Source organism: Mustela erminea, chromosome 3 (genome assembly GCF_009829155.1).
Source record: "Mustela erminea isolate mMusErm1 chromosome 3, mMusErm1.Pri, whole genome shotgun sequence".
NCBI classification, from domain to species: domain Eukaryota; kingdom Metazoa; phylum Chordata; class Mammalia; order Carnivora; family Mustelidae; genus Mustela; species Mustela erminea.
Window position 1 is genome coordinate 102,015,085 of NC_045616.1, and position 27,527 is coordinate 102,042,611.

At 45.1% G+C, this 27,527-nt stretch overlaps 1 long non-coding RNA gene across 1 annotated transcript; it reads left to right on the top strand.

Annotated features, from left to right (window-relative positions):
* The first annotated feature begins 1,517 nt into the window (after nucleotides 1-1,517).
* LOC116585629 lies at nucleotides 1,518-15,598 on the top strand. Its single transcript, XR_004283734.1, has 3 exons — nucleotides 1,518-1,704; nucleotides 13,365-13,468; nucleotides 13,758-15,598. It is a non-coding gene; the product is annotated as an uncharacterized LOC116585629 (long non-coding RNA).
* Nucleotides 15,599-27,527: the final 11,929 nt, after the last annotated feature.

A 27,527-nucleotide genomic window follows, 5' to 3' on the forward strand; every position in this document is an offset into this window, starting at 1 on the left:
ATAGAATAGAAAAGCATAGCATAGCACAGAATAGAATAGAAGAGAAAATTAAATATAACGTAACATAAAATAGAAAAAATAAAATGAATGCAGTAAGGTCAATGTCACTTTCCAGTTCGTCCTGAATTGGACTTCAAACAGTGATGCTTTGTTTCAGTCTTTTCTATGAGGCAAGATGTGATTGCAACCGAAGTACATTTATTAACCCAAAATAACTTTCCCTCAATTTGCTGGATGCTCAAGAATACTCTGGAGACCCTGCTTTTGTTTTGAGTTAGCCATTTGGGAGCTTGGCGCCGATCCTTGTGCAACCATTCAAACTGAGTGAACCAGAAAAATGTCAGGAACTACACAAGGACATATAGTACAGTTTAATTAGTTTAGAGAGAGGGTGGGTTCCCCCCCACCCCTAAACATCACTCAAGCAAATTGTTTTTCTTTATGGTCTTGTTAAAATAATTTCATGGTTGTAGTTTTGTTCTCATGCTAACTGAGCAGGAGCGCGTGGGTTATTAAAGAGGGTAGTCAGTCTGGCAAAGGTGGGTGCATTCTCTTTGCTTTTAAAAAACATAGGGGTTTAATCACCTGGGTTGTGAAATGATATATTAAAGAGCCCCATCTGGAATGTTAGAACAAGGCTGAAGCTCCTATTAATAATAGTCGCTAGCTAAGAAACTCGTCTGCTGACTTTAATCAGGAATTTTCCATAGTAACCGAGGCTGCCCACGGGTAGCCGGGCAGTGGGGATTTTCATTCCATCAGGCACATTTTTCTGTTCGTCGTGGCAAGGAGAACATTACTTACTGGAACATGTGAGCAGAGCTATGCTTTCTGTGAGTGGAAACCTTGCTCTTCCTCGCCCTTAAGACAATTCCTCAAACTGACTGGAGAAGTGTTCCCTTTAAAGGGAGGGAAGCCACCACAGTTTCCAAAGATTGGTCTGTTGCATTTGACAGCAAGCCCTCAAGGCTTTCTGGTGTCGCCCTGTCTTGTCATACAAATCTTGCAGGTGTGATGGCATTCAGGGCAGCCCTTCCACGTTCTGTGGGAACCAGGTTGTGATTGCAGAGATGTCACATTCCTGCTAAAGAAACTTCCATGGCTCCCCATGGCCCCTGGGATACAATTCAGACTATTTCAGCCTAACTTTCAAGGTCATTCATAATCCAGCCACAAACCATGGCTGGCTTTATTTCCCTGTCCCCATGCTACCTGGCTACCCTGAGTGTCTTTTTGGAGCCTCCTTAACAAGGCTCTTCCTGTGGCCTTAGAATGCCCTTCTCCAGCCTCATGCCCATGAGGATGGCTACTATCAAAAAACCAGAAAAATAACAAGTGTTGGTGAGGATGTGAAGAAATTGGAACCCTTGTGCACCATTGGTGGGATTGTAAAATGGGACAGCTGCTGTGGAAAACGCTCTGGCAGTTCCTCCAAAAATTAAAAATAGAATTACCATATGATCCAGCAATTCCACTTCTGGGTATTTACCCAGAAGATTTCAAGGCAGGGTCTCAAAGAGATATCCGTACACTGTGTTCACAGGAGAATTATTAACAGCGGCAAAAACATGGAAGCGCCCCAAGTGTCCAATCGACGGATGAATGGATAGACAGAATGTGCTGTAGACACACGGTGGAGTGTTATCCAAGCAGCAGGACATTCTGACATGAGCTACCATGGGGAGGAAACTTGAGGACATTATGGTAAGTGAGATAAACAAGTCACAGGAGGACATAGACTGTACCTCTCTGAGGTACTTTGAGTAGTCAAAATCATAGACACAGGAAGTAGAATAGCAGTTGCCAGGGCCTGGCAGTGTGGATAGAGGAATGGAGAGTTATTGTTTAATAGGCTTAGAGTTTCAGCTTAAAAAAAATGAAATAATTATGGAGATGAATGGTGTGATGGTTGCACAACATTGTGAATGTATTCAAAGACGCTGAACTGTACACTTAGAAATGGTTCAGATGTTACATTTTTTCTTACATGTACTTATCATGATAAGAAAAAAAAAAAGAATTGGAAAAAAAAGGGAAAAAAAGAAGAACACACCTCTTCCAGGTGTGTTGGACAAAACCCTTTTCCCTTTTCATCCATCATCTTTCGGGGTGAAGCTCAAATGGGGTCACCTACAGGGGCTCGCGGTCTGTGCGGTGGACTGTTCCCACAGCAGTGGGAGAGCTATTTTGGACTGAAGCTTTCATAGAGGGGTGTGTGTGGGTTTCCTTGTGTGGTTGTATAACATAAAACTGACTTTTAAACCATTTACCCTTTGGAAGAGACAGTGACGATGACTCCCCTGAGCTTTGCTGCTCTAGCATCCACGTCAACTGGGAATTTGTGAGGAGAAACCTATCTCAGACCCAACCCCAAATCTACTGAATGAACATCTTCCTTTTTACCAAAGCTTGAGGTACATCATTTGGCCCTGTATGTATTAAGCCCTGGTCTAGAGGGCCCAACTTCATGAGGAATGTTTTTAACTCTTCCATGGGACAAGGTCGTGCAGCAGAGTCAGCCTGAAACTCTTTGGATCACACACCTCTGAGTGTCACTTCCTTTAGGAGGTCCAGGGCACTCTCAGAAGCCAGCTTATATTAAGTTCCCAGGTGATTCAGAGGGACAGTTAGGGTAGAGAAGCATGGGCTTAGCCCAGTGGTTCTGTAACTTGAGTGTTGTGTCAGGATAACTCAAAGGATTTGCTAATCCAGGTTGTTGGGTCCCACCTTAGTATTCCTGAGGCAGTAGATCTGAGGTGGGGCTCAGAATCTGCATTTCTAACAAGTTTCTGAGTGACGGCAGTGTTGCTGGTGTAAGGACCTCACGAAAGGCTACTGGCTTCACACATGGGAAATACTTGAAGGAATAAACTGAAGGAAAATTAGAAAAAAAATAGATTCAAAAAATGTCTGTGGTTTTAGTGATCAATTGTGTAACTTGTCATCCCCTAATGTAGGGGTTTAAAACAATAAAGTAGGGCACCTGGGTGGCTCAGTTGGCTAAGTGATCAACCCTTGATTTCACCACAGGTCATGATGTCAGGATCATGAGAGCCCCCAGAAGGGCTCCACGCTCAGCAGAGAGTCTACTTGTCTCCTTCTCTGTCTCTATCCACCCCTCCCATTGCTCATGAGCTCTCTCTCTCTCTGTCCCTCTCTCTCTAATATAAGTAAATCTTAAAACAACAATAATGTATTATTTCTCACAATTCTAGAGGTTAACTGGGCTCAGCTGGGTGGTTCTTTTGCTCCACATGGGGGAGCTGAGTGTTGGAACCATCATGACACCCAAGATGATCTCTCACCCTCAAGGCCTCTTCCCATGCCATGGCTCCTCACCACTCAATAGTGTGGCCTAAGCTTCTTGGAAGCAGCCGGTTTCCAAGAGGGAGAACACAGAAGCTGTCAGCTTTCCTTATAAGGCCCCAAAATATCACTTTGTCACATTCTATTGGTAAAAACCAAGTCTCGAGTCCATCTTAGATTCAAGGCGATAGAAGCTAGATTTCACCTCTTAATAGGAGGAGCAGCAGAGAATTTGTAGCTATCATTAACCCACCATATCTAGTTTATTACAGAGGACCCATTAAGGGACCTAATGAGAAATACCTATAATCCTGCTAATCTGTCGGTTAGTCAGGTTAGCAATGCCTGCAGCAGCCATCTATTGCTTTCCATGCTGGACCTCCATGGCCGGGAGTTCAGAGGTGGATGTCAGCTTTGCTCCACGTTCCTGTTCAGTCATGCCTTCCTTGTGATCTCTTTTTTTTTTTTTTTTTTTTTTTTTTGGACAAAGGCTTTTCTTCCTGTTTTATCCATAATGCCAAAGATGGAGGGGGTTGGGGGGGATCGGTTTATGGGTATAAAACACTTCACAGGAGGTTCTATAAGACTCACATGCTGAGGTAATGATACTCCCTAATTAGTGCAATAAAACACTGAATCCCTTCATCCCTGATGGTCAGAGGGAGAAAAAAAAAACACAACAAAAAACAGTTTAAGGAAAGAGCGACAACTTGAATGACTGTGACATAGGACTCTATGATGGTACATTCAGTTGGGAGTTGTGATTAGTAATACTATTATTTTGGTTTTTAGTACTTTAATAGCAAGTTACTTTAACACCCCTACTTTCTGTGACGTCTACAGAGCCCTTTTTTCAGGGGCATTATCACATCTGATCCTTCATAATCACCCATCAAGTGGTACTTAGCCTCATCCAACAGAGGAGGAAACAGAGTTTCTGAGTGGAAGTTGCCCAAGGACATGATAACGAAGTCATGACTAGAATTCACACCCAGGACTCTTAGCCACAAACCTTTTCCATGACTTATTCAGGAAATTCCTTCCAGGAAAAAGTTAAATGAACATCCTGTAGTCAACCTGAGCAAAGCAGGAGAAAATACAATTTGATCTAGATCTTCATTAAGTAAAGCATGTGCTCCAATCAGCTGTATTGTCATGTGAAAGCTTCTTAGAAATGCTGAATCTTGAGTCCTAACTCAGATCTGCACTTTAACAAGGTCTCCAAGTGATATGTATGTCCCCCAAAAGCCTGAGAAGCTCAAATTTAGGACACAGGCTTGGAGTCAGGGAGGTAGATTGGTGTCAGAACCTACCTTTGTCACTTACTAGTTGCCTGATTTGGGCAAGCAATTCTCTGAGCTGCAGAGTGTTTATCTGGAAAATAGTGATTTAAAACAATAACAACAAAAAAAACAAAACAAAACAAAAAACCATCTGCCTTCCCAAGGTTATTGCAAACATTCTCCAAGTTAATTCATATGAAGTGCTTTTTAGACTGCCTGGCTTATAGTAAGTGCTCAGTAAATGTGAGCCACTATTATTATTGCTAAAACTAATAACCTTCTTGATCAGCCAGCCAGATGGCCCACGACTCCTCACTGTGGAAAGCAAAATTCTCCATACATACAAACTGCAAAAGAAAGAAGAGACAGAGCTTGTGTCCTTGAGATGCTCTCGGAGCAATGAGAAAGGGAAGACGGACGCATAGAAAAACAGACAGGCAAAGTTCTCCCACAGATCTCTCCCCACAGAGCCCGCACTCTCGCAGGCGAGATGGGCTGTTTGATGAGGTGCCACAGGGAAGAGGAATGATTCTGGAGCTTGTTAACTCGGGCAACAGTGACTGAAGCATGAAGGTGGGAATACACAGACAAGGCTCAGTGTAGCTGGGCCACTGGGGAGCACTCCTCCCCACCCCCCTCAACCCCCTCTCCTGCCCCATTAGAATGCAGAGCTGGTGGGAGGGGACAAGCCTAGGGTGGGGTGGTTGGGGTAACAGGGAATGGGGTCGGGGGTCGTCCTACCAGGGGCAACAGGGGACGCTGAGCCTGAGGGGCTGGGTAAGCCAGGATCTGGAAAGGAATGCTAGTCTCCAAGCCCTGGGGCAAGAGCATTGATTCCAAATCCAGAGCTGGTAATGGCAGGATCAGTGCCAGCAGCTAAGATTACCCTGGCAAAGACTTGATTTGTGTACCATAAGCTGGAGTGGAGACTAAGTAAGGGTCAGTGTCCTGAGGGCTGACTTGAAGCATAATGCCAGTAACAACTGATAAAATCACAATATAACAATAATAACATGCGTCAAGTGTTTAGCATGTGTCAGCATTTCCTAGTATTAATTCACTCCATCCTCACAGGTATATAAAATCAATCCTAGCTTAATACAGATGAGAGAATGGAGACATAAAAGTGGTAAATTATTTGCCCACAGTCACACTCATAATTGGCAGGAACAGGCCATTTGGGTCTTGGAACTGGCCTTCTTAACTTTTTTTTTTTTTTAAGATTTTATTTATTTATTTATTTTTGACTGAGAGAGACATAGTGAGAGAGAGAACACAAACAGGGGGAGTGGGAGAAGGAGAACAAGCTTCCTGCAGAGCAGGGAGCCCAATGTGGTGCTTGTTCTTCAGACCCGGGGATCATGACCTGAGCAGAAGGCAGATGCTTAATGACTGAGCCATCCAGGGGCCCTGGCCTTCTTAATTCTTACACTAGATTGACTATCAGCTGGTCTTTGTTCCTGGATACTTTGCGGGGGGAGGGGGGAATTGGGGATGGGATCTGGTATGTGAATTGGGTCCACCTGACTCAGGAGACTGAGGGAGAAGAAATGGGGATGACCTGTGACACTATCTTTCAAAGAGGGGGCCATACTAGAAATGAGGAACCCCTAATTCCACCTCATCTTAAGTTGTAGTTTACAAGGGGCAGATTCTGGTAAGTGTCCACTCTGGGTCATACACGAAGCCAAGCTCTGAGAGACACAGATGGGTCAGGCACTGTTGTGGCCCTGAGGAGCTCAGGGTCTCATAGATGCTTGTCAGAGCAATTTGTGTTGGAGAGATGCAAACCACAGAGAGTCAGAAGAGGATACTGTAGCTGTACCTTGCTTCTTGGCCAATGAAACCAAGATGGTAGAAGGATTGGCATCATCCTTCCTGTTTCCAGTTTCCCCCATGGCCTGGTCTTTGTGAATCTTTCCCCCAAGCCAATCTGGCTCTTAGTTGCTTCACCTTCTCATCTTCTGGAATTTCTTCCCCCACCTCCTAAAGTGTCCTTATTTATGAAATTCACAGACCTAGTCTCAATTAGGAAGAAGCTTTGGCAAAATCTCAATTCATCCAGCATGCACTTAGAAATAACCCATGGGCCAGAACAAGCCATGAGCAAGTTGAGAAGGAAAATGTCCTACACAGCAGTGGAAAGAGCCTTGGTCTATGGCCTCAAAGATCTTGGAAGATCTTTGCGCAAATCCCAGCTCTGACACCTACTAACAGTGGGATCCTGAGTAGTGACTTACCCTCTGTAAACCCGAATTTCCTTTTCCTATGCAAAATCCTTCATATGCCCCAACTGCCTTTAGGGATCCTGCCTAATCTAGGCCCTGCTAACCTCTCCAGCCTCATTTCTCACAATTCCCTTTGGATTTGAATAACAGATGAGCTAAAATCACAAAGACGTAAATTGTTTACTTGTCAGGAAGTCTGGGGGGTACATGCTTCCAAGGTTGCTTTAGCAGCACTTCAAGGTCCAGATATTGGATCCATCCCTCTCCAGTTCTTCTGTACTTCCTCTTGTCACAAGATGGCTACCATAGCTCCAGACATGACACCCCTACATAACAGTGAGGAGATCTCTTCATTGGCTTCTTTGCTTTAAACTGAAGCTCCTCCAGGAAACTTCCCTTGACATCTTTTTGGGTACGACAAGGTTACGCGGTCATCTCTAGTAAGGTGAATTCTGGTAAAGTATATATCATGCTTCTCTCTGTGTGGTAGAATTGCGTGAGGGGTGGATTGCAAATGTCTGTTGAGTGACCAAGCAGCATTGTCTTCTATATTCCTAATCAAAATTTTGTCTAACACACCAAAGCCATTCAATGTTTCCCCAAAAGAGCATATAATTTCAGCTTCTATGTCATTGCATATGTTGATTCCCTCTGTCTGGAATGCCTTTCCTTCCCTTCTCCATCTGGTAAACCCCCACCTACCTTCCAAGATCCAGTTCTGTGATGCCTTCTTATAATATCACTTCCACTCCGAAGTCTGATTTAGACAGATCTTCCCTCTAGGAGCCAAAAGCTTCTCTTCTTTATTTCTATACCCTAGAGTCTAGCATATTACCTACCATAAACTAGGTGCCCATTAGATGTCTACCAGACAGATAAATGAAGATAATAGTCACTACCTCATAGTCATTGTGAGCTTGAAAATGAGATAGTTTATGAAAAATAGTATACTTTTTTTATTAATAATGACTAGCATTATGATATTAGCAATTTCGGCTAACATTCATTCAGTACTTACCATATGCCAGCCACTCTTCTAAAGATCTTACACACCTCATTCACTTAATTTTAACAAAACACTGTGAAGTGGGTCAGCCACCATAAGCTATGTTTTGTTGAACTGACCATGTTCAAATCTCAGTGGTTGAAACACCAAGGATTTATTTCTCACTCAAAAAGCATCCTTTGTGAATGGTGGGGGGAGGGGATGTCTAACCACTTCAATCATTCAAGAAACCAACTGACCATCCTGTACTTGGCAACCTAGGCCACATGGTCGCCTTGGTCAGTGTGGCAGAGAAAGGGCATGGGAAGCCCATCCTGGCTCTAAATGGTTCTGTCTAGACACACTTGCATCTCATTGCTCCAGGCAAGTCTCCTGGTCATGACCAAGTTTAAGGGAGTAGGTGCCACTGAAGGAGTCAGGGAGTGCTGGTAGCATCTTCCACACTGATACTATTATTACCTTTAATTAATGGAAAAAGAAACTGAAGCAGAGAGAGCGGAGATAGAACAGTGTGCCCAAGATCACACAGCTGGTGAGACCTTGATCCAGGATTCAGACTTGGCTTTTGTGAATTAGAGCAGAGGTCAGTAAACTCTTTCTGTCAAGTATCAGATAGCGAATATTTTAGGCTTTGCAGGCCATACAGTCTCTGAAGCAGAAGCAGCCACAGACAATGTAAATGAATAGGCACAGAGGTATCCATTCCAATAACACTTTATTTGCAAAAATCTGAGGTGGGCCGGATTGGCCGGTGGGCCAAGGTTTGCTGACCGCTTGGTGAAAATTCTTGCCCATGATCCCAAGGTTACCCTGAGCTCTGAAGACTGTGAAATGATGAACAAATGTACGTTATTATAACCATTTTCTATCAAATAACTCCTACATGACCTCCCTAGCCAGCCGGAGTCAAATGACTTCACAGACTTTAATGGGTCACTGAGCCTTCATCCAGCCAAGGTCAAGGGCAACCAGCTTCTCTTTGGGGCCTGGCTAATTATTACTGTCCAAGTTTAAAGGGAGTGACAGACAGGTAATTTTCTTACTAAAAATGAGAACAGGAACCATACCAAGGACTAAGCAAGCCAGTATTAAACCCCCATTAGCTGTGTGGGGTCATTTCTAATAGCACATTCACCGATGGGACAATTATTCTGCTCGCCTGTGCTAACCAGCAATTGAAATCAATGGGAGGCTCTGGGCACCAAAGCAGGTTTTTTTTCTGGGCCACCTAACCCAGACCTTGTTTTTCCAGCTGACACTCTGCCTGTGTCAGCTAATTCCTGCTTTGGAAAATGCATTCCAGGGCTAATAAAGACTTTAAAGTCACACCATTTTCTCACCCTGTTATTAAAACCCAAATGGCTTTGCTTATTCCTAATATGACTAGGAGATTTCCCGACTAGCTCAGAAATGGCTGGAATGTCACAGAATCTGGGTTTTCCGATTGGAATACCAGGCCTGGGGTTTATTTGGGGATTAATTGTTTCTAAATAGTTCAAGAAATGCGATGGCAAGGCAGCACGTTCAGCGCAATAAACGAAGAGCGAGGCCTTTGGCAATCTGTAAGACGGCAAGCGTCTTCGCCGCCCACTGCTGGCGGGAACCTGGGCCAGGTTCACCGAGCCTCAGTTTCCACTTTTGTAAAATGTCGACAAGACCAATTTCACAAGTACTGTCGTGAGGGCAGCAACGGGGTGTTAAGTGCTCAGAGGGCTCTCCCCGAGTGGCAGCTAGCATGGAAGCAGGAAGGCTTTGGGTCTGGCCAAGCCAGAAATAGCTGAGAACTGGCTCCGGGAACCGGGCAGAATCAAACCCAAGCTGGGCTCCCTAGTGCTAATTGGAAATAAATCAGGAGAAACAATAAGCAGCCAGAACAATTAGAAGAATGAGCTAATGGAACCTGCCCACCCTGAGCTTTGCTCCTTCTGGAATGGCAACCCGTCCTCCCCCAGGCCAGTCTGCAGCTGCCTTGAGGGAGGAAGGCTGCGTGGGGCAGAGAGAGAGAGTGTGTGCCTCATTTCAGCATGTCTATCTTTATCTCCACCATCAGTTCTCACGAATGCTGTGCTGAGCTCACCAGAGAGGGCAGCTGGGGCCATCCATGGAGGCCCAGGGAGTGTTGCATGTGTCCCCAGCAGGACAGGGCACTGAGGTGCAGGGAAGGGCCAGACCTTGCCCTGGGCCCTGGCTCTTCTGTGGCAGAGCTGCAGGCAGGGGGCCATGAAATTTTAGAAGCAGGTGTGGGCTTCCAGAGCTCATCTCGACGTTACATGCCCCTTTTTCAGATAAGAAAGCTGAGGTCCAGAGCAAGGGAGTGATTTGCCTCAGGTCAGGCAGTTGGAACTAAACTGGGATCTCTTTCTTCAGCCTGGGCACCATGCAATCTTTAGACATGGGGCAAGTACCAGAGTTGGGTTGGAGTGACTGGGGCTTCATGTGAGTGGAGAGGAGCAGTGTGAGGTCAAGAAAGCAGATTTCTAAAATTCTTAGCTAGGAAAAAAGAAACATCTTTCCCCATCCCAACGAGACCCGCGTTAGACCATCCCATTCCCCTCACGCTCAGATTTCATTCAGTTCAAGCGTGCCTACCCAGAGGGAAAGGTTAGCTTTGGATCCATAAGACTGAGCTTGAACACTATTTTTGTTTCATTTGGCTTATGGAAAATTTTAGAATCCTGGCCCTGCTCTTTCCAAGCGGTGTGTTCTTGTGCAAATTACTTCCCCTCTCTGATCTCCAATTTCCCCACCTGCAAAACTGGAGTGGTGGTCTAATTGAGGAAGCTACAAAATGTCAGACAAATTGAAGTCCCTGATGGAGAGGCTTTCACTTCTTTGTAAATCAGGTTGAGGCAGAAAACTCCCAATCAGTAGCAGGTGTCTCCATTCCTTTTAAAAAAAAAAAAAAGGGTAGAGAAAAATGCCAAGCAGCCATCCTGCAGAGCACGGACCCTGCTTCCTGTTTTAACAACCTCCCTGTAAACTGTCCAGGGGGTGGCCAACTCCCCTCCACAGGAACCTGCGGTAAATTGCATTCCAGGCCAACTCACCAATCATTAGCCATGCAATCTTGTTTATCCTGCCCCAGCCTGGAATTTGGCCTCTTACAAAACCCCAGCTACGAAAGGAGAACAGGTTGGACCAAAACTGCGTAGCAAATGAAGGAAGACTTTCAGGAGGCTAGGGGATGTTTATTAAACAGACACAGGCCAAGACCCACCCAGTAGCTCTTAGCCCCAAAGTCCCAGCTGACCTTTCTGTTGACACTGACTTGAGAGTTTGAGGTGTGATCTGATCCCCAGGAAGGACAGCTCCCAAGTTTGGGTCATAGTCTAGCCCAAACCGAAAGTCACCTCTTTACTGCCAGTGACAGCGACATCGCCTTAAGTTATTTATTTGCTTGTCACCTTCGGTGGTCCGAGATGCTATAATCCTTCTGATTTCTCTAGGAAGATTTTGCAGATGTGGAAGCGGGGCTTCGGATTCATGGAGCCACTTGCCCAAAGTCACAGAGCCAAGAGGGTGGGGTAGACCAGGCAGCTGCTGGCACACTTCCTTGCCTCTCCCCTTTTGTTGGGGTAACAGGCCCAGCTCCCTGCCTGTCCACCTGAGCTGGGCACGAGACTCAGGATAATCTAATCAAACAACCGTACTCTCCGGGCAAAGGGAGCCAGGAGCTTGTGACCAAGCACAACCCACCAGACACTGCTTGGAGCACTTCACAGCTCCGAACACAGTCACGCCTCCTAAGCGCCCAAATTCATAGTTACAAATCCTAAAGAGATGCCCTCTTTACAGATGAATATACTGAGACCCAGCAATGTTAAATAGCTTACTCCAGTTCACTCGGGGTAGCTAGCCAGGAAGTCAGGATCTGAACTGAGCCATCTGGCTCCAGAGCCCGTCCCCTTGTCCACTAGGCTAGCCTGCACCTGGAAACCCGTGGTGTGAGCGTGGGCCACGCAACTGTCGGCCGTCTCTCTTCAGTTCCACTGTGCTGCTTCTCGGGGCTCTGGGGACTCGTGAGAGCTTTGGTGTCGCCTTCACTCTGCTCCCTGATGCCATCTCGAACCGTCTCATTGGGTCAGGCGGCCTCGCCCAGCTGCTGAACTGCCATCTCCGGGCCCACTACCGGGCATCCCCTGCCTCTATTCAGTGGCCCAGTCCCCCCCCCAACACTCACACAAACGCTTACAGACACGCTCGCACACATACACCAACCCACATGCACATACACTTCCTCAGACACACACATATACACACCCATACACTCAGGCTCTCACACATACACTCACCTTCACACAGATAAACTTATACACAAACACGCATATACTCACTCTCAAACTCCTGTCTCACACGTAGATAGGCACCACGCATACTCACCTACATTCACAATCACTCACATACACGTAAACACACATGGACTCACGGACACACACACACACACACTACCCTTGCAGACAGACAAAACCATTTACTCTTTCTGCAGAATGTTAACTTTCTTCCTAGGGCAGCACTGTCCATACATGTAGCAGGAGCCACATAGATCATTTTTTAAATTCTGTAGTAGCTGCTTTGAAAAAGTAAAAAGAAAGTAATGCAAATAATTCAGCAGCATGTTTAATAAACTCAAAATATATTTTTAAAGATTTTATTTATTTCAGAGAGAGTGACCAAGAGAGAGAAAAGAGGCAGGGGGAGGAGCAGAGGGAGAGGAAGAAGCAGGCTCTCCACTGAGCAAGGAGCCCGATGTGGGACTCGATCCCAAGACTCCAGGATCATGACTGAGCCTAAGGCAGATCGTCAACTGACTGAGCCACCCAAGCACCTCAATATATTCAAAATATTAACATTGCAGCATGTAATCAATATAAAGCAACTTATTAGTGAGTTTTTTGTTTTTAAGTTTTCGAAATCTGGGATGCGTTTTACACTTAAAGCACATTGCAATTTGTACTAGACAACACATTTCTACAAAAATGAGCCCTGCAGCTTTAGAGTAGGACTTCCTAAAGATTTTTTTTTTTTTAAGATTTTATTTATTTATTTGACACAGAGAGAGAGATCACAAGTAGGCAGAGAGGCAGGCGGGGGGTGGGGGCAGGCTCCCCACCAAGCAGAGACCCCAATGCGGGGGCCGATCCCAGGACCCCGGGATCATGACCCAAGCTGAAGGCAGAGGCCCAGCCCACTGAGCCACCCAGGCACCCCCCAGAGATTTTTGAGTCACAACACACATAGGAAATGATCATGTTTGTATGGTATCCTGGGGGTAAATAGTTGAACCTCATCAAGACCAGGGGCAACAGGCCAGATATTCCAGTTTCCCCCGCCCCGCCCAGCCCCCTAAGGGTTGGACCATAAGCATATTAGGAAAAGGCAGCTTGTCTGGGAGTTTCAGCCCCATTTGCCCTTGAAGCTGAAGCCAAATGCCCTTGTTCTATGCACAGCCTGTGCAACTGGGCCTGTCATAGGCTTGAAAACTACAGCCCCTCTCCATTCATTTTTGACATTTCTGTGTGGCCACACCTTCATGGCCCTTAGGGACTCCTGCTCCTGCATGCCAGCCTCCTGCCCACTTCACATGCACCTGGACTGGAAACTGAGTGTCATTATTGGTTTTCACAAAACTTCAACTTGTAAGCTAGGTGAGTAGATATTGGGACATTGGAAGGTCAATGGAAGGAGGATCACCTCAAAGCACACAATCCTCTGACACCTTGCTGGTTCTCAAGCTGTCTCTTCTCTTCTGTTATGGCTTGTGGGCTTATGTCCCCTTCCCCAAATTCATGGGTAGAAACCCTTACTCCTAAGGGAATGGTATTAGCAGGTGGGGTTGGACCATGAATCAGTCAGGAGGGTGGAGTCCCATGATGGGATCAGTGTCCTAGCAAGCAGGGGCAGAGACTGACTCTTTCTCCCTGCTCCCTGCCATAGGACACAGCAAGAAGACAGGAAACCAGGAGAAAAACGTGTAACAGACCCCAACCTCAATGGCACCCTGATCTTGGATGCATCAGCCTCCAGAAATGGGGAAAACAAGTGTTTGCTGTTTAAGCAGCCCGGTCAGTGGTAATCCTTTTGTAGGAGCCCGGGCTGTCTGATGGTTTAGTCTGGTCCCTTGGCCGCGGCCTGCCGTGGGTGACAGCCTTCCACTGGCCTTTAGGGCACTGTGCGTCTACCTTGCGCTGAAGTCATGGTCCTGGCCATTCACCTCCGATTCCAAAGTCCACCCACACTAGCCCTTCTTGGTGTCTCAGCATTCCTTGCTGAGGACCCTGGGAACTCTCAGAAACTTTGCACTTCTCCTGCTGCCTGAGGCGAATTTTTCCGGCCACTCACTCCTGCACAGGCTGCACAGTTGTCCCTGCACAGTCGGACATGGACTTGCACAGTGCCCACTCCAGCCGCACAGCCCGAGGGACCAGGGAAGCATGCCACAAGCTCCCCTTCTCCCCCGCCCAGCCCATATTCTCAAGATCCTCTGTCCTATCTGGATGCCTCCCCCATACCCTCTTTTAGGGATCCTCTTTAATCTAGGAAAACCAGACACGGGGTCCTTTTGGACTCTTGCTCCCACCACCATCTATCTTCCTGGCAGAACAATCACAAGGAAATGGCCTCCCCTTCCTCACCTCTTCGTGAAAGTCTAATCCTCTCCTCTATCTACCGGGATAGACAGGGCCAGGCAGACCACAATAGCAACCCCAACACCTTGCCTACCAGTAATGGAAGATCCATACATAGGATCCTGGTTTCGATTGCTTTTCCAAACCTTCCAAAGCTCTCAGAAGACTAAGGGGTCCCCTTTTAACAGTTACCACCCTCCCGAAAAGGATTAGAAGTGACATATTTTTTCCCTGTTGCATACATTCAGTGATTATTATGATGTTAATTATTCATTTAGTCAGCCACGGAAGAGGGGAAATACAAACAATGCAATTAAGAAATGCAGTTGTGTCAGCGGGAAGCCTCCCATTCCTCCAGCACCTCCCCAAGGCTGGGCCTTCACAGAAATCCCAGTCCCCAGATCTGAGTCCCAAACCCGGACCTGTAGTCACAGTTCCCGGGCACTCCCCTTCCCTTACAACTACAAGAGGTATTCAATTCTAATTCAATCGCCTCCATTAAAAACTCGGCAAAGAAATGGAAACTGAAACAATGTTGAAGCCCCAATTTTGTCTATTCTGACAAAATGCATAAAATTACACCTATATCCAGTGTATGGACCCTTTGACAACGGCTCAGCAGTGAGTTGCGGGGGAAGCTAATAAAAATTGTTCATACACTTCGATCTTGAATTTATCCCACGGAAGTAATTCCAAAAAGGAAAAACTGTCAAAGGCACATCATTGTGGTGCTATCACTAATAGCTCCAAATTGGTGACCTTAACCCCAAGTGAGGGGAGAGGTGAAGGAAAGCACAGTACCCGCGAAGTGGTGTAATATTATGCAATCATGACAAATGGTGGGAAGATTATGTCACAACATCCAAAGTGCTTGTGATTTGATGTTTGGTATAAACACGCAGAACCCCGGCCTGTGTCTCTACAGGTTCTCCCTGCCAGCATCCCCCCACCCCCCCGCCCCCACCCCCACAATAGACCGCATTAACCAAATCCTGACGGTGTCTCCTTCCCAGCTCCTGGTCCGGCAGTCTGCCTCTGTTCAGGCTTCCGCCTCTTTTGCACACGTGCCGGCACAGAGATGCTCACTGTCTGTCTGCGTGTTCGTGTCTAGCTCTGGGTGATGCAATTTTGGAAGACAGTTTCTCTGTGCTCTCCCTGCTGCCTGGCACTTAGTAAATGCTTAATTAATGTTTGTTGAATTAAAGAATCAATGACAATAATTTTGGCTTCCATTTTTTGAGCCCCTGGCATGTAGCAGGCATTGTGACTGGCCTTTCCCATCTATTATTTCACAAGATTTTATACTGAAATAACCTTGTGATGTTGATACTGTTGTTGCTCCATTTGTACAGATGAGAAATGAGCTCAGGGAAGTGGTCACACGCCCAAGGCCATGCATTTGGTGAAGGGGGGAGAAAGCGTTTGGATCCAGCTCTGCCCGTTTGGATCCAGTGTTCTGCTTAGTTCAGGATATGTGGGCATGTGTGTGTGTGTACCGACCCATGTCTGGGTAGATAAATGGGAAGAAAACACAGAAAAATGAAAATGGATGATCCACTTGGCTGGTGACCAGTAAGATGGTGGATAATTTTTCTCTTGTTCTGTATGCATCTGTTTAACTGTTAGGGTGGGCGGAAAAAAGAAGAATTCACCCAGGTTCCAAGGTCTTCTAGAGCTGCGTTCAGGTAGCCTGAATATCTTAAAGGGAGACAAGCCATCTGGTCACTTACCTCCTTTTCTAGTCACCTACCAAGGCCCAAGGAACATTCAGTGTGAAGTCCTAAGCTTGTGCTCAATGCCTGGAGCCAAGTGTCAGCGGCGACGTGGCATTGCTGCCCACGCCTGGCCCACCTGGCCTGTTGTACGGGACCACCTCTGCCTCTCTGCTCTCTGCCTCCTGTGGAAGCTGCACGGTTGGTGTTCTGGGGTACATCGCATCATGGGGCTGAGGGTGTGTTCTGGGCGGAAGCAGGGGCACAGGGAGGTTAGAAGCATCTGCGCAGTCACCATATCCATGGGGGCCAATTCTACCATGAGGTAGAATTCAAAGAAGATATTCATCGCGCTGCTTTAAGCTTGCATCTCATTAGTCTACCACTCTGCCTCTGTGTTATAAATTAGTATTTTTAATAAATCCTGTAATTATCTTGGGAATGGCATAATTATATTGCTTGGTAATTTTTTTCAGTGTTGAAACCGTGTGTTGGATCAATGTAATTGTTTTTTAAAAAAATCTCAATTTTCCAAACTCTTGTTTCAGTATGTCTTCATTTTTAAAAATATGTTCAGAAATACCAAAAAAAAAAAAAAGGAAATGGTTCAGATCCCTTTTATTCCCTGAGAAATCTGGGCCCCTGGTGTCTGAGCTTATATGGAACAGAGATAAGCTCATAGATCTTAGCTATTTTCGAGTGCTCCGTGTGCTTTCAATTCTTCATGTTGAAAATTTAAGAGAAATGGAGAAAAAACAGAAAACAAGATGAAAAAAGGCAAAATCTAGGTTTTTAAAAAAGGCAGTGGAGATCACTTTCCTCTATACCTGCTTCTTTCTCAAACACCACTAACATGACGAAGGCATGTACAAAATATAAGCTTAGAAAAACTAAAAGAATAGAAGCTTAGATATGTCAATTAATTTTATGAAAATGGATGGGTGGCTTTGCTAGCTAGAGAAAGCTTTAACCTAAGCCCACAAGAGAAAATCCTGAAGCCTCCAGAACATCTCAGGAATTGGAGACATGGGATATTTTGGAAGTTGGATGAAGAGTAGAGCTGAAAATAGTAGGGCTGGTTGAAGAAGCAGGGGACAGCAAGAACCATCAATACACCATCACTGCCATTACTTCAACCACTGCCATCTCCATCACCACCAAAATCACCATTATCCATCACCACCAACATCACCATCAGCACCAACATCCTAACCATTATCAACATCAGCACCGCTGCCATCACAGTCGTTACCAATAACACCATCACTACCACCACTCCCTCCCTCAACTTCAAAATCCAGACAAATATCTCTCCTCTAACACAACAAAGTCTGGATGCTTTTTTGGGTTGGTTTGGGTTGGAGTTAAAGAGACACTAAAACAGCTAAGAATAGGCCAAAAGACTTTATTTTACAGGGATAGCAAACGAAAAGTCTCCATAATGAATCCAGAGATCTGTAGTGGAGACCCGGGTAATAATCCCCAGGCAGGAGATTGAAGGGCCCCAGTCTAGGGAAGCTAATGAGCTTAAGAACAAAACCAACTCCTTTACATAACAGTGAAACTCACCAAGAACAAATCTCAATGGTGAGCTACCAAACAGCTTTCCAGCTATTAAAAAGGAACATGGCCAAAGCTATAGACAGGCAAATCAAGCCTCTGGAACAAACCAGATAGAAAAGAGGGGACCCAAGGATGACAGAGATGATATCAGAGCATTGTTTGCCAAGGAACAACAAGAAAAACAATAGTAATGATTTTCTCAGAAAGAGAGGAGTTACATCTCAAAGATTGAGGCTATCAAAACGGAAGTTCAGACAATAAGAAACAACCCTTGTGAAAAGTGAGAACGGATCACGGGGCTCAAAAGGCCGTACCCCCCACCCCCAGAGTCTAGGGAGGGTAGCACCCTGGAAACCAAGCAACGAGCTATAGGCAGCAAGATACCTTATTCCTGCCAATCTGTGGTCGAGATACATCTGGAAACTGGTGTGTTTGGCTACCAGGTTAGGCCCTGGTAATTGTTCCTCATTTAGTCTTCACAATGGTCCTGCTTGGTATCAATTACTACCCTCATTTTACATTCAGAATCTCAAAAAGATATGGTATTAGGTCCTAACCTATGAAATAGTTTTGTAGGTCATTGCAATTTCCATGGTGTGATGCAATGCATGGTCTAGGGTCACACTACAATGTTTTTTGGCTGAAGATAAAAAAATGTTGAAAAATAAGACATTATCATCGGGGGTCTCAGAGGTGCCATTTTTTCACATGCTATCCATGAATCTAAAAGGAAAAAGAATATGTATTTTTGTAGGGGATGCTGAAGCCCTCTTTCCTAGTTTGGCCATGGTCAACTTGCAGCAAATCCATAGTGTTAATGGTGAGTGTGTGTGTGTGTGTGTGTGTGAGAGAGAGAGAGAGAGAGAGAGAGAGAGAGAGATTTAGGTAAACAAATCAAATGGGTTTATTGCCCAGAGTCACAAACAGACAGGGTATGCTTGTTAATGGGAGTGTGTCTTGGGAGAGAAGACTCATTGCTGGACCCTCTCATCACGTTAACTCTGTAGCAAGCATAGCCCTTGGTAGAAAAGCACAATTCCTTAGGTTCTAGACACCAGCCAAGAAAGCTCAATTTTTCTTATGACTGCCCTTGTAAACTGGCTCAACTCCTTTCTCTCTGCCACTTTGGATGAAAGCTTCAAGGGGTGGAAACTCAGCCATAATTTCTTTGGTCACTTATCTTACATAATAACAGATCCTCCCCAGACACTTATAGTCCCAAGAATACTCTCATTTCCATAATTAAAATTTCCAGTCTGGGTAATTGAAGAAACTCCAAATTTTATTTAAAGTGAAGGCATGTCTCCTCACCCAATCAGGGCCTCCTGAGGGATGGGGAGGCAACTGCCTTGGCTTCCTCTTGCTCCTTCAGGTGAAACAGAGAATGGGACAGGGGAGAGCTGATCTCCCCGGCACCCATGGAACTTGGCTTTGGTTTCCTAGCTTTGGCAGAGGTTTAATCCTGACTCTTTCTATGTGGGGTACTCTGTAGGTTCTTGGAAACACTTATCGTTGGGGTGGGGGGCCTTCCCAACTGTGATTCCTATAAGGCAGGGACTATAGTTGCTGGCAGGTTTACCAGCCCCCTCATCGATTGGAGACTTATCATTGGGGTCATTGATGTGGCCTTTTTGGGTAAAGCCAGCTCTCCTGCGTGGTCTACATATCCACAAAGAATACTCATGCACTCTCTGCCCTGGCAAACCCTGGCGTACTGGCCATTCCCAGCTGAGCACCTTCCTCCCCAGCCTCCTCTTGACTGTAGACCACTCTGATGGAGGACAAACACCAGCCCCATGGGTTCCCCTAAACTCCAGGGATAGGTCAAGCTCTCCTCAGGTCCTGAGCCAAAGGCTTGAGATGACAAGGAAGCACTCCCATGTCCTGTCTGAAAGTGAGGCCAAGAGAAAATGCCAGAGCATTCCAGCAATTTTTCCTAGGGATGTCTTTCCCCCAAGTCTCTTCCACCTCAACATCTTTAAATCCTCAAATGATGTGAGGCTCAGGGTTGACAAGCTAGGGTGGCCCCCATCACCTTAGTAAGTAGTTCCTTACTTTGCAATGGATAGGGAATGTGCCACCTATTGTTTATTTTCAGTTTCTTGGAATATCTGTAAAATTATCACGGAAAGGGTCCCATTTTGCTGTGTTGTTAAGATAAACGTGCTACATATACAGGTATGTGCTTGGTAAGTTTCATGGAAGAAGATACTCATATATGGGTCCATTTGTGCCTGCAGAGTGTCTGCGGGGCTGGGATATACATATATGGATATACACATAAATATGGACATGTGCACACATATACATGTATAAGCGGTGATATGTGGAAATGATCTCTATAGATACGTGCATGGGTTGTGCATACAGGGGCTTGTGTGCATATATGTGATGCATGTATGTGGGCTGTACGTACATGTACAGATCTCATCTGTAAATGCCAAACCATCTGTTTTTCCCATGGCTCCACTTGCTCACAAGACTCCTTCCAGAACTTTGAAGGCCCCCCTGGTAAGTCAAGGGAGACGAAAAGAGCCGGAGTCCAGAGTGGCCCCCAGCAGCCTGGGAAGCATGACACGCCTTTCTTAGAGCCACAAGACCAGAGTAGCAAGCACGCTGTGAGGGAAAAGTGATCACAGCTGCCCTTAAGTAGAGCAAGGTGTTGGTCCTCCTTCTTCCCACCAAGGAGACTCAGAACAATGATTTGATTTGCTTTAAAGCAAAAGGCCCCTCCCCCTGGTCGTGCCTCTTAGCTAAAGTCAAGAGGGTGAGGGGGAAAGATTCTTGAAAAGATTATCACATTTGAGAATCGAGGTTATATCCCCTTCATCTTGGCACATGAGCCCCATGAGCAGCCCATGTGAGTCTTAAGTACCTGCCATGTGACAGTCATTCTCATGCCTGTGGTGTCACGGGGCAGTGGAGCACAGTTGCATGGAGGTCAGTGTCTGTGTAGGCATGTGTGTGTGTGTGTGTATGTTCAGCCTCTGTGAGGGTGACTGGACGTGAGAATGAACGCCACAGGAGTATGTCTTTCTGCAGTGCCAGGGGCCCATTTCCATGGCAACAGATATAGAAAGCCAGGGAATCAGGGAAATGCCACCCGATGACATGGCGAGGGCCGAGGTGCTACAGTGTGCAGGAAGGGAGAGTCCCAGCCTAAGTGTGGAGGGGGGAGGGAGGTTTGTGCTCTGCTGGGAAAGAATTTGCTGTTCATTCTGCTGCGTGTGACCAGCAAAGCCAGCCTCCCAGGGATGACCTTTTTCCAGAGGATCCAGGAGTCCACCCTGGTACCAGGGCAAACAGCATCCTTTTTAGTAAAGGCACCAACTGGAGCGGCTGACTAAGAGACAGGGACTTGAGTCAGTCAATGCAGCAATGGGGGAAAGATCCAGTAAGTCTCATTCTCCAGTCTGGACTGGGGCCATGGGACTACCTAGTAAGGTCACCCAAAGGGGTTGGTTTTGAGGTGATTAAGACAGTGATGTTCTTTCTTCTAGGAAAGCCATAGCACAGTGAATCTCAGCCATTCATAGACTCTTACAGCTCAAGAACCCCCGCAGATCCCTGCCTCTTTACAGATTCGTACACAGAAGCCGTTTATTCATTCATTGGGCACATATTTACTACAGACCTGGGTATGCTTGAGATGGGCCCTGGGAAGACAGCAATGCAAGAGTCAGGTAGGATCCCTGCCTTGATTGAGCTCACCTTTCAGGGGGAGTATTAACAATGAACAAGATTAGTGAGTGAGATGTAGGGCATGCCAAATGGTGTTAGATGCTATGGAGAAAAGTAAAACAAGATAAAGGGCATAGAGGCAATTGGTGGAGGGATGTTACACCTTGGAAAGGAGGCAGGAAGTCCTTCTGGATAAGATGACCCATGAGGAGAGATCTGAGAAAATGGAGGAAGCACACCATAGAGATGTCAGCAGGAAGAGGGGTCCAGGCAGAGAAAGCGTAAGTGCAAAGGTCCTGGAGCAGAGGTCCACTAAGTGTATTCAAAGAACTACAGCAGGCCCAGAGAGGCTGGAGCAGAGTGGACCAGTGGGAGGGTTGTAGGAGTTAAGGTCACGGAGATCACAGTGCTCTGAAAGCCTCTATAAGGACTTTGCTTTTATCCTGAGTGAAAGGAAAGGTCGTTGGGGGTTCTGATCACAGAAGAGACGTGATCTCACTTGTATTTTTTTTTTCCAAAAATTTTTAATGTGGTAAAATGCACATAATATTAAATTTAAATTAATAATAGAATTGATGGAGACAAACCATGAGACACTCTGGAATCTAGGAACTAAACTGAGGGTTGCAGAAGGGAGGTGGGTGGGGGGCTGGGGTAACTGGGTGATGGTATTAAGGAGGGCACGTGTGATGAGCATTGGGTGTTACATGCAACTAATGAATCATTGAACACTACTTCAAAAATTAATGATGTATTATATGTTGCCTAATTGAACATAATAAAAAATAGAATTTATTGGGGCGCCTGGGTGGCTCAGTCAGTTAGGCATCTGCCTTTGGCTCAGGTTGTGATCCCAGGGTCCTGGGATTGAGACCCACATTTGGAGCCAGCTTCTCCCTCTACTCTCCTGCTCGTGCTCTTTCTTGCTATCTCTCTCTCTCAAGTAAATAAATAAAATCGTAAAACAAAGAATTTATTAAATTTAAATTAAAAATAGAATTTAATTTAAATTTACCCTCTTAGCCATTTTAAGTATATTAAACGCATTGCTAATGTTGTACAACTATCCCTGCCATCCATCTCCACAATTCTTTCCATTTATAAAAACTAAAACTCTGTATACAATCAGCAACTGCCTATTCCTCCCACCCCTGGGCAACCAGCATCCTACTTTCTGTCACTAAAATTTTGACAACTTTAAGTACCTCATATAAGTGAGATCATATGGTATTTGTCTTTCTGTGACTGGCTTATTTCACTCAGCATAATGTCCTCAATCAAGTTTTACCCACATTAGAGCGCATTACAGAATTTCCTTCCTTTCTAGAATTGAGTCATATTCCATTGTATGTATTGACCACATTTTGTTTATCTATTCATCTCTCGATGAACACTTGGATTGCTTCCACATTTTAGCTTTTGTCAATAATGCCGCTATGAACATGGGTATACAAATATCTCTTTAAGACCCTGTTTTCAGTTCTTCTGGGTATGGACCCAGAAGTGGAATTGTCAGATCATATGGCAATTCTATTTTTAATTTTTTGAGGAACCGCCATACTGTTTTCCACAGCGGCTGTCCCACTTTACATTTCCACCAACAGTGTGCACAGGTTCCAGTGTCTCTACTTCCTCACCAACACTCGTTTTCTGCGGTTTTTGTTTTTTGTTTGGGGAGGTTTTTAAAAATAGAAGTCATCCTACTGAACACGAGGTGGTATCTAATTGTACTTCTGATTTGCGTTTCCCTAACCATCAGTGCCTTGGTTCCTTCAGGCTGCTGTAAGAAATTACCTCAGAGTGGGCAGTTTATAAACAACAGGAATTTATTTCTCACGTTCTGGAGGCTGGAAGTCAGACACAGGCTGATGTGGTGTGGGTTCCTTTCCATGCCACGTTTTTCTCGCTGTGCCCTCATGTAGCCAAAGGAGCCGCTCTCCCCACTAATCCCACCCACGGGGCTTCGCCCTCATGACCTCCCATTCAGATCGTGGTGTTAGTGAGACAGCTTTTTTTTCATGGGCGCATTGACCATTTTTACGCCTTCTTTGGGTTGGAGAAATGGCTATTTAAGTCCTTTGCTCATTTTTTAACTGGGCTGTTTTTTGTTTTTGCCAAGTTGTAGGAGTTTTGCATGTATTTTTGATAGGACTCCCTTATCAGATGTTTGATTTGCAAAGACGTTCTATTCGGTGGGTTGTCTTTTTACTCTGTTAATAGTGTTTTTGGATGCACACAGTTGTAAAATTTTCATGAAATTCACTTTGTCCATTTTTCCACGTGTTACCTATGCTTTTGGTGACATCGCCAAGAAGTCATTGCTGGGTCCAATGTTGGGAGGTTTTTGTCCTCTGTTTTCTTCTAAGAGTTTTATTGTTTTGAGTCTCACATTTGCGTCTTTGATCCATTTTGAGTTAATTTTGTGTATGGTGTTAGGTGTGGATAGGGTACAACTTTACTCTTTCACATGTGAATATCCAGTTTTCCCAGCACCATTTGTTGAAAAGACTGTCCTTTTTCCATTGAATAATCTGGGCACCCTTGTCAAACGTCATTTGACCGTATAGGTGAGGGTTTATTTCTGGGATCTCTATTCTAGTCCATTGGTCTCTATGTCTGTCTTTGTGCCAGTACCACACTGTTTTGATTACTATAGCTTTGTAGTAAATTTTGAGGTCAGTAAGTGTGACCTTCAGCTTTTTTCTTCTATTTCAAGATTATGTGTGCTATTCGGGGTCCCTGGAGATTCCATATGAATTTTAGGATGGATTTTTCTCTTTCTGAAAAAAAGAGAGGGGGGTAAAGTGTCATGGGGATTTTCATAGCAATTGAATTGAATCTGTAAATCATTTTTGGCTGTATTAACATTTAAACAATATTTAGCCTTCTAATCTATAAACAGGGGAAGTGTTTCCATTTGTTCATGTCTTCTTTAATTTCTTTCAGCAATAACTTGTAGTTTTTACTGTACAAGTCTTTTATGTCCCTGGTGAAATTAATTCCAAGTAGTCTATTCTATATGATGCTACTGTAAATGAAGTTGTGTTTGTAATTTCTTTTTCAGCACTGTTAGCATATAAAAATGTTTCTGATTTTTGTGTGTTGACTTTGTACCCTGCTACTTTGCCAAATTCATTTATTAGTTTTAACAGTTCTTTTAGGGGAAACTTTATAATTTATATGTGAGCTCCATCATTTGCAAGCAGATAATTTTTCTTTCTAATTTGGATATCTTTTATTTCTTTTTCTTGTGTAATTACTCAGGACAGAGCTTCCAGTATTACATTTCTAGAAATAGTAAAGGCAGGCATATTTGCCTTGTTCTTGATCTTAGAGGAAAAGCTTTCAGGCTTTTACCACTGAGTATGATATTCACTTTTGGCTTTTCATATTTTCTTCCTTACATTTTTAAATCACTCTGGTTGCTGTTTTGGGATAAAGTTATTGAGAGAGAGGGGCTCAAGATAGAAGCCAGGAGACAACTCATAAGCTATAGCAATAATCCAGGCATGAAGTATTGGAGCTAGAAGCAAGATGGTAGCAGTGGAAGAAAGTGGGTAGTTTTTAGATATATTCTGAAGGCTGAACAGATGGGATTTACTGATAGACTGAATGTGGAACATGAGAGAAAGAGAAAAGTTAAGGATGACTTCAAGGTTTTTGGCCTGAAGAATGGAAAGTGGACTTGCCATTTATGGAGATAGGAAGTTTATTTTAGATTATATTAAGTTAGACTTCTCCTATTGTTGACCAAATTGTTGCTTTAGATACCTATATGGAGACACCGAGTAGGGAGGGAATATGAGTCTGGATTTCAGGGGAGAGGTCCAGGGTGGAGACATAAATTAGGAGTCATCAATGTGTTAATGGTATGTGAAACCACGGGTTTGGCTGAGGTTCTCTAGAGAGTGAGTGTAGAGAGAAAAGGAGAGGAGAGGGAAGGAGAAGAGGAGAGGAGAAGGAAGGGAGAGAGGAGAAGAGAAAGGAGGAGGGAAGGGGAGGGGAGGGGAGGGGAGAGGAGGGATGGAAGAGAGAAGAGAAGCCATCACTGTGTTCTGGGTACATTAGCACTGAGAGGTCAGGGAGATAAGAGGAAACCAGCAAAGGAGACTAAGACATTAATTTATGTCCCTGAAGCCAGGTGAAGAAAATGTTTCCAGGAAGGAAAGAATGAACAACTGTGACAATTACCACTGACCCTCAACATGGGACCACTGGTTTAAACAATGGGAGAGGCCACCCCAGGTTAGGCAGGGGACTGCAACAATACGCAGGGGAGACCAGCGATAGCTCCAACACAAGTCCCCGTGTGATGACCAGCGATAGCTCCAACACAAGTCCCCACATTATTTAGTCTTCAAATACTGGCTTCATTCATTCATTCCAGCAGATACTGATCAAGCACTTATGATAATAAAAGCAAAGATAACATTTATTAAGTACTTACCATGTGCCAAACACTGAGTTTTACCTGAATATCTCACGCAATGCTCACTTCCAGAGTAAGCGATTGGTATAGTTATGTTGGAGCCCACTTGATAACTTAGGTCCCTGTCCCCAGGAGCCTGGAGTCTTTCTTTTTTTTTTTTAAATTGTGATAAAAAACAAATAACAGAAAACTTAACCAAGTATAAGGTTCAGTGGTGTTAAGTGTATTCACATTGCTGTGCAACAGAAATCCAGAACGTTTTTATCCTGCAAAACTGAAACTCTGTACCTATTAAACAATACCCCACTTCCCCTTTCCTGAGTTTGTGGCAACCAACCATCATTCTACTTTCTGTTTCGATGAATTTGACTACTTTGGATACCTCATATACCTCAAATGGAATCCTACAGTATTTATCCTGTGCCTTGTTTATTAACATAATGTCTTCAAGGTCCATCTATGTCATAGCAATCTGTCAGAATTTCCTTCCCTTTTAGGCAGAATAATATTTCACTGTTTGCATACACCACGTTTTGCCTCTCCATTCATCTGTTAATGGACATTTGGCTGCTTCCACCTCTTGGCTATTGCAACTAATGTAGCTATGAACATGAATGTGCAAATATGCCCCCAAGATCTTGCTTTCAATTATTTTGGATATATACATGAAGTCCAGATCCTTAACCAGTGCCCTATTAACACAGCAATGGCTGGGGGAGGGGTGGTCCTTTCTTAATGGAGCATGTCTAGCAGGAAACACGGACACTGAACACCTAAGTCTGGGTGCTGTGAGCGTATAACGACCAGGGTGTTAAGGGACATAGATAGCACAGCCTCCTGTGTGACCCCAAGGGGAAAAAAAGATGAAGTTCCAGACCCTGACCCTGAGATGCACAAGGAGTATAAAAAAGGTAGCTAACATTACTAATCAAAGGGGGTTAAACTCAATGTATAACCTTCAGATGGGGAAGTCTCATGGTCTTAAGGTACCCAGAGCAGACTGAATAAATGTGCTAGATTTCCAAAGCAAAATGATGATGACAGTGGTGATGATGGCTTTGACTGAGTGCTTACCCTGTGCTAAAAGCTATGGGGCAGGCTTGACACCTATTACCTTATTGAGCCTTTGCAACAAGCTTGCACTGTGAATATTGTTATTGCCCTGCTTTTTCAGATGAGGAAACCAAGGCCCAGGAGGTGAGCTCACTTGCCAAACTCAGGCCCAGGTTCTTGTAGGCGACTCCCTTCCTGCCCTTGTCTCTCTCCTCTCCACCTCCTCCTCCTGCCATGGGGTGAAGCAGGCTAGGGGAGGGGCTCCTCAGGCCATGCCCCATCCCCAGAGGTGGAGCCTTTACCACTGACACAGACAGGATTTCAACACTGATTTCTCATCTTCCTTTCCAACATGTGACCTGGCGGCCCCACGATGCGGGGACAGTCAGGGAAAGGAGGTAAGGGGGCCTTGATGCTTATGGGGAGAGACCTCCCATCTCTCTCGCCCCAGAATGCCACATCGCCTCCTAAGGCTGCCTCTGTGTCTCCTGGGCCAGCTCCGTGCACAAGGCAGCCTGAGTGCTCTTTACAACGTGGAAGCCAGATTACGTCACTCCCACATCTACAGGTTTTCCTTCATTTCCCTCTGCTCACCCTTCCTGCCCTAGCCTCCCCCTGCCCACCTGGCCCAGGATGCTGG